At 33.9% G+C, this 8,193-nt stretch overlaps 1 long non-coding RNA gene across 1 annotated transcript in view; it reads left to right on the forward strand.

The window, feature by feature from the left end:
• The first annotated feature begins 4,647 nt into the window (after positions 1-4,647).
• Positions 4,648-8,193, forward strand: part of LOC126391535 (uncharacterized) — a 5,073-nt gene continuing 1,527 nt past the window's right edge. The window contains exons 1-2 of the long non-coding RNA XR_007570087.1: positions 4,648-6,829; positions 7,466-7,513. This is a non-coding gene — a long non-coding RNA (uncharacterized LOC126391535). The remainder of the gene's footprint in view (positions 6,830-7,465; positions 7,514-8,193) is intronic.

Raw genomic sequence — 8,193 nt, forward strand, 5'->3', positions numbered from 1 at the left:
TCAGTTTTTGACGTACTATACTATGACATTTTTTTCTTTTTTTGACATACTATACTATGACGTTTTTTTTTTCAGTTTTTGACGTATTATACTATGACTTTTTTTTTCTTTTTTTGACATGCTATACTATGACTTTTTTTTCAGTTTTTTCGACTTACTATAACATGACATTTTTTGCAGCTTTTCGACTTGCTACACTGACATTTTTCGACAATCTATACTATGACGGGTTTTTTTCCTTTTTTTTTGGACATACTATACTATGATGTTTTTTCAGTTTTTTTCGACATACTATACTATGACTTTTTTTTTTTGTACTTACTATACTATGACGATGTTTTCATTTTTCCAACATACTACACTATGACGTTTTTTTCATATTCTTCAACATACTAAACTATGACGTTTTGGGGGGGTTTTTTTTCAGTTTTTTCGACTTTTTTTGACGTACTATACTATGACTTTTTTTTCTTTTTTTTGACATACTATACTGTGACTGTTTTTTTTTTCTGTTTTTTTGACATACTATACTATGACAGTTTTTTTTTTTCAGTCTTTTCGACATATACTATGACATTTTTCGACATACTATACTATGACATTTTATTTCAGTCTTTTCAACATGACATTAATTTCAGTCTTTTCGACATATTATACTATGACATTTTTCAACATGCTATACTATGACGTTTTTTCAGTTTTTTCGACATACTATACTATGACGTATTTTTCAGCTTTTTCGACTTACTATACTGACATTTTCCGACATGCTATACTATGACGTTTTTTCGACTTACTCTACTAAGACATTTTCGACATACTATACTATGATGTTTTTTTCAGTTTTTGACGTACTATACTATGACTTTTTTTTCGACATACTATACTATGACGGGGTTTTTTTTCTTTTTTTTTGACATACTATACTATGATTTTATTTGGGTTTTTTTGACATACTATAGTATGACTTTTTTTTTCTTTTTTTTTGACGTACTATACTATGACTTTTTTTCAGTTTTTGACGTACTATACTGACTTTTTTTCAGTTTTTTCGACGTACTATACTATGACGTTTTGTTTTTTCCGACATACTATACTATGACGTTTTTTGCAGCTTTTTCAACTTACTACACTGACATTTTTTGATATACTATACTATGACATTTTATTTCAGTCTTTTCAACATGACATTGATTTTAGTCTTTTCGACATACTATACTATGACATTTTTCACATGATATACTGACGGGGTTTTTTTCAGTTTTTTCGACTTACTATACTATGACTTTTTTTTCGACATACTATACTATGACGTTTTTTCGACTTACTATACTATGACATATTTTTCAGCTTTTTCGATTTACTATACTGACATTTTAGAAAAATATTATACTATGACGTTTTTCGACATGCTATACTATGACGTTTTTTCAGGTTTTTTTGGCATACTATACTATGACGTATTTTTTTTTGTTTCCCACAGTTTTTTTCAGTTTTTTTTAATATACTATACTGTGACATTTTTCAACTTACTATACTCCGACGTTTTTTGACATACTACATTATGATGGTTTTTTTTCGACATTTTCCGACATGTTATACTATGACGTTTTCTTCAGTTTTTTGGACTTACTCCACTAAGACATTTTTGTCATGTTATACTACGACGTTTTATTTCAGTCTTTTCAACATGACATTAATTTCAGTCTTTACGACATTATATACTATGACATTTTTCGACATACTATACTATGACTTTTTTTTGTTTTTTTCGACATGCTACACTATGACGTTTTTCTCATTTTTTTTTCAACTTACTATACTATGATTTTTTTTTGCAGCTTTTTCGACTTACTACACTGACATTTTTCGACACACTATACTATTAAGTTTTTCGACATACTATATTATGACTTTTTTTCAGTTTTTATGACTTGCCCTGCTCTGACGGCTTTTTTTGTAGTTTTTTGGACATGCTATACTATGACATTTTTCAACATACTATACTATGACGTTTTTTCAGTTTTTTTCGACATACTATACTATGACGTATTTTTCAGTTTTTTCGACGTACCATACTACGTTTTTTCCATTTTCCTCGACTCATTATACTATGACATTTTTTCCAGTTTTTTTTATATACTATGCCGTGACGTTTTTCGACATACTATACTATGACGTTTTTTTCAGTTTTTTTCTAATTGCCCTGCTCTGACCGCTTTTTTTGTAGTTTTTTTTCGACATGCTATACTATGATTTTTTTTCATTTTTTTGGACATGCTATACTATGACGTTTTTCGACATACTATACTGACTTTTTCCCCCAGTTTTTTTTGACATGCTATACTATGACGTTTTTCGACATACTATACTGACTTTTTCCCCCAGTTTTTTTGACATGCTATACTATGACGTTTTATTGCAGTATTTTCAACATGACATATTTCAGTCTTTTCGACATAACATACTTTGACATTTTTCGACATGCTATACTATGAAGTTTTCTTCAGTTTCTTTGACTTACTCTACTAAGACATTTTTGACATGGTATACTATGACGTTTTTTCAGTTTTTCGACATGCTATACTATGACGTTTTTTTTTTTTACATACTATACTGTGAAGTTTTTGGACATGCTATATTATGACATTTTTCGAATGTCGACATTTTTTTTCCCCAGTTTTCTCCACATACTCTACTATGACATTTTTCCTAAAGTAAAGTAAGAATGAAATGAGGCAGGGGGAGAAACAGATGTATTGGTAAAAAAAAGTTTATTAACACAATGAAGAAAGACGAATGAAGTTAGCATTAACTAAACACTACTTTCTTTCAAATTTAAAGAAAGTGAACTAAATAAACAGGTTAACTACTCATTCAAATGAAATATTTCAACATAACACTGTCAACACTGTCCTTCCAGACGTGAGTAGAGATTCCTCATTACGGTACACCATAAGTCAGGTATTGTCAAACTATGACCAACACACAGCACTGAAGCTGCCAAAGTTGCCTACTGGTCCCAACTGTTATGCTCTCCAGGCGTTTTAACCACCACGTCCTGAGCAGAATAGATGCCGATGTAGTCAACCTCTCTCCACAGCAAGGAGGGCAAGGGCAGAACCTGTGGCGAGGCTCTACGGAGAAACACAGGGGACAACACAAAGAAGAACACACCTACCCTTATGACATTTTTCAACATGCTATTCTATGACGTTTTTTCAGTATTTTCAACATATTATACTGTGACATTTTTTTCAGTTTTTTTGACATGCCATGCTAACACATTTTTCGACATACTCTACTTTGACTTTTTTTTCTTCTTTCTTTTCAGTTTTTTGACATACTATATTATGACGTTTTTGTCAGTTTTTTCGACTTACTACATATACTATGACATTCTTCGACATACTATACTACAACTTTTTTTCAGTTTTTTGGACATGCTATACTATGACATTGTTCGACATACTTTACGATGACATTTTTGACAGTTTTTTCGACATACTATACTATCATGTTTTGTTTTGGGGGTTTTTTTAAAAAGTTTTTTTTTGACATACTATACTGTGACATTCTGCGACATGGTATACTACAACTTTTTTTCAGTTTTTTGGACATGCTATACTATGACATTGTTCGACGTACTTTACGATGACATTTTTGACAGTTTTTTCGACATACTATACTATCATGTTTTGTTTTGGGGGTTTTTTTAAACAGTTTTTTTTTGACATACTATACTGTGACATTCTGCGACATGGTATACTACAACTTTTTTTCAGGTTTTTGGCCATCGACATACTATACTATGATTTTTAAAAAAAAAATTTTATCAGTTTTTTTGACATACTATACTATGACGTTTTTGGCAGTTTTTTCGACTTACTATATATACTATGACATGTTTTGACATACTATACTATGATTTTATTTTTTTTTTCAGTTTTTTGGACATGCTATACTGTGACATTTTTCCACATACTTTACTATGACATTTTTAACAGATTTTTCGACATACTATACTATGAATTTTTTTTAAGTTTTTTGATATGCTATGCTAAGACATTTTTCGACATACTATGACTTTTTTTTTTTTGACATATTATACTATGACTTNTATGACTTTTTTTTTTTGACATATTATACTATGACTTTTTTTTTTCAGTTTTTTCGACATACTATACTTTGACATTTTTCGACACACTATATACTGTGACAATTTTCAACATACGATACTGTGATTTTTTTTCAGTTTTTTCAGCATACTGTACTATTACATTTTCGACATACTATTGTTTGATTTTTTTCCGACATACTATACTACAACTTTTTGTCAGTTTTTTGACATGCTATACTATGACATTTTTTGACATACTATACTATGATTTTTTTGTCCGTTTTTTTTTTTGAACATGCTATGCTAAGACATTTTTCGACATACTATACTATGATTTTTTTCAGTTTTTTTTGACATGCTATGCTAAGACATTTTTCAACATACTATACTATGCTTTTTTTTTTTTTTTCAGTTTTTTTTTGACATGCTATACTGTGACATTTTTCCACATACTTTACTATGACATTTTTCGACATACTATACTATGATTTTTTTCTGTTTTTTTCGACATGCTATACTATGACATTTTTTGACATACTATACTATACTATGATTGTTTTTTTCAGGGTTTTTTTGACATGCTATGCTAAGACATTTTTCAACATACTATACCATGATTATTTTTTTTTATTTGGACATATACTATGATTTATTTATTTTTTTCAGTTTTTTCAACATGCTATACTATCAGTCCTTCCAGAAAAATGGAAATGGAATGGAAATGGAGTTTTTTTGTGATTGTTGCGGGCAAAAATCCTTGATTATGCGGCACGTTTTCTTGAAAATGCGATGGAATATGCGGGATATTTATGCAATTTCATGCGATGAAATTGCGGGAACTTGTAAAAATTGCGAGAACTTGCAAAAATTGCGGGAACTTGTAAAAATTGCGGGAACTTGCAAAAACTGCGGTTTGATGAAAAAGAGGAAAAAAGTGATTCCCCCAACACCCTGTTCTCACTAGGCTACTACCTTAATGTAGTCATTTCTAATTACTTCCTATGATAAGCAAGCATACTGCATCAGAGAAAGTGCAGGGAATATTTAAGTTCTCATCCTGTTTTATTTCAGACCTTAATAAACACATGGCTCAAACTTACAAAACATTGCTGAGTCAAACAAGTTCTGTAGCTAGAATATGCTACAACTTATGTAAAAATAAATAAATAAAATATATATTATGTCATGAAGGCTATGGAGAGAGATCCATTTTTGCGCACCCGCTGGTTAAGCGCTTTTTGAAAGGAGTCAGGCGACAGAGACCTGTCACGCGCTCTTTGGCACCGCAGTGCTACTCTGAGGCCAAATCCCACATTCATGCCTAAAATCATAACCAGCTCTTTTAGATCGAGAGTTATTTCACTGGAAGGTTTCTTCCCTCCTCCCCACAGAAGGAGAAGAAACATCACACCGACTCTGCCTAGTGCGCGCTCTGTCTCATCACGTGACGCGCACAGCAAGCCTCAGAGAGACACAACAGTTGTTTGTACATTACAGAGAGCATTCACAAGGAAAACCCCTCTTGCAACGAAAATGCGAGATTATGAAATCATGCAAGCCCCGCATATTTTGCGCATTTTACGCGGAAATCGGCGATTCATGCGGCGAAAGTGCGGCGTCTTTGAAAAATGCGGCCCCCGCATGAATATAATAACATATATGACTTACAATACTTTTATGACACATTTCAATTTTTAAGCGCATACTTCACTTTTGTTTTAATGGCATACATTATTAGGAAACTTGTTATGGAATACTGCACTATGACAGACTTTCCATCATGAGTCTGACAGTCTAGTATATAGTCTAGTATAACATTGTTATAGCATAATGTTGTATACAAATATAAATATAAAAGGCCACGTATAAACACTCCCCACCCACTTAATTAATTAACATGTATTGAGATATTTTGCAGTAAAAGGGAAGAAAATCCTGGAGCTTATGGATCAGCCTGGTGACTGGTTACCAGAGACCTGAGACTAGAGGCCTTGAAGTCTTCAGCCCTGTTAGTGCCCCCTAGAGGCTGGAGTCTTTATTACACGCCACAATATCCAAACTTGCAGTACGGCCACAAACGTAAAGTTTTCTATCAGTAGCAGGTCAATAAATGAAACTAATGAAAACTGTCTCAAACCTGCAGTTTTTAGTTGTTACTGATATATTCTCTGAATGCATGCTGTATGTTTCTGTCTTTATCTCATCTCTTTTATTTATCAGCTGTGTTGTATTAAATCTTTTCTTTACACTTTCCTTGTTATATCGAACTGTGATCAGACTAAATCCGTTTGGTGTTTGTTTGTCTGGAATGATTCATATGTCTACATGTATTCCTCATCAGACTGCATGTGTTCTTCGGAGCAGCAGGTCTTAACATGTATGAGTCAGTTCATTTTAATATTAAATATCAAAGTTAAGATCATATTAAAGCATAGTGCGCTCGCAGTGGACGAGTGCAGGTTTTCTGATGGTTACAGAGCTGCTGCTCCAGAGGACTGTTGTTCGTGTTTGTAGTAAATGTGTGTGTTCTGCTTTCAGCCCAGTGTCAGCTGGATGCTGATACTGGTGTCCAGTGTGCGCAGTATGTCCAACAGTGGTTCTTTGACAAAGACATCGGTGCATGCTCTCCCTTCTGGTATGGCGGTTGCGGCGGTAACGCCAACCGCTTTAAAACGGAAAATGAATGTTTCCGGACATGTGGCACCCGCAGTAAGTCCTGACTGTTTCTGTGGACTGCCTCACGTGAACGCTTCTTATATGAATGTTTTAACTAACTGACACTTTGATTCTACGTCAGGCTGAATGTTCGATATTAACAGTGTCTCGTCTTTTTCATCTCGTCTTATAACTTTAATATTTTGTCTGTACTGCTCGCTGTCTCTGTCTTCATCACAATATGACTTTACATGGTGGAAGATCAATGAAGATTGAAACAGATTCTATAACGACATTTTTTCACTTTAAGTTTTTAATGTTAATACAACCACAGGTATTTACTGGGAAATGACAGGGTAATTAATTACTACAGTGAGCACAGTAACTCTACTCGTCAAGTTTTGTCTCTCTCCATTAGTTACAGACATTTCAATGTAAATCCTCAAATGTTTTTTTAAACACATCCATGTTGGGTTTTTCATGATGAAGTCTCTGCTCACGTTCACATTCACATTATTAGTAACTAGCTCACTTCCTGCTTTAATTTAATTCACGCTGGTGTGAGCTCGGTCAGTGATGATGAAAGGAAGCATTGACAGCAGAATAAAGACTCAGTGATGCTGCAGTGTGTGATGACGTGTTGTTGATTAAATACCTGGAGCTCCATGCTGACTGTGTCGTCTCTCACAGATCCAAACATCCTGCCCACACCGGAGCTCGCCAGCTTCGCCTCCAAAGGTAAAGACTGTTTTGTGTTAATGGACCGCGCTGGTGTTTGAGCTCATTAACTACAAAGAATGTGTTTGTGTCCTGATGAGCATTTTCAGTTGTGATTTAATTGTTTACCAGTTTCCTGGAAGAAGGAACTCCAGTGAAAATCAACATGCAGATCACAAAATTTAGTCTCTTTACAGTTAGGTGCCTGAAAGTAAAATTTAAAGGGACAGTTTAGATTTTTTTTAAAGTGGGGTTGTATCAAGTATCCACAGTGAGGGCCGAATTCACAAAAGGATTGCGTGGCTTTTGCGGCCGCTAAACCGGTAAAAATGGAGCAAACAGATAGCGTCTAATTCACAAAGCACGCGCAGAGGGTGAAATGCTCCACTAACTGCGCTGCCAAGCAGATTGCGTCTCGGTGCTCCGGTGTTATCTGCGCGTATTTAAATGAGGTAATATGCATATATTTGGCACAAAAATTGCCCCTTTCTATGCAAATGAGCCTCATTGATAAACAATGTCTAATTCACTAACAGCTAATAGCCACACGCAGTTTGAGTGAAGTAAATAACGTCTTTAGAAAGCTGGTGCAAACTGGGCGCTCCTCTGTGGAAGCCTCTCGCCCAGACTTTCCAGTGATCGTGGCAGCAGTGATCGTCTGTTAAATCAGTCTGTAAATAATATTCTGACATTATTATTAT

The sequence above is a fragment of the Epinephelus moara genome, chromosome 6 (genome assembly GCF_006386435.1).
Source record: "Epinephelus moara isolate mb chromosome 6, YSFRI_EMoa_1.0, whole genome shotgun sequence".
Taxonomy (NCBI): domain Eukaryota; kingdom Metazoa; phylum Chordata; class Actinopteri; order Perciformes; family Serranidae; genus Epinephelus; species Epinephelus moara.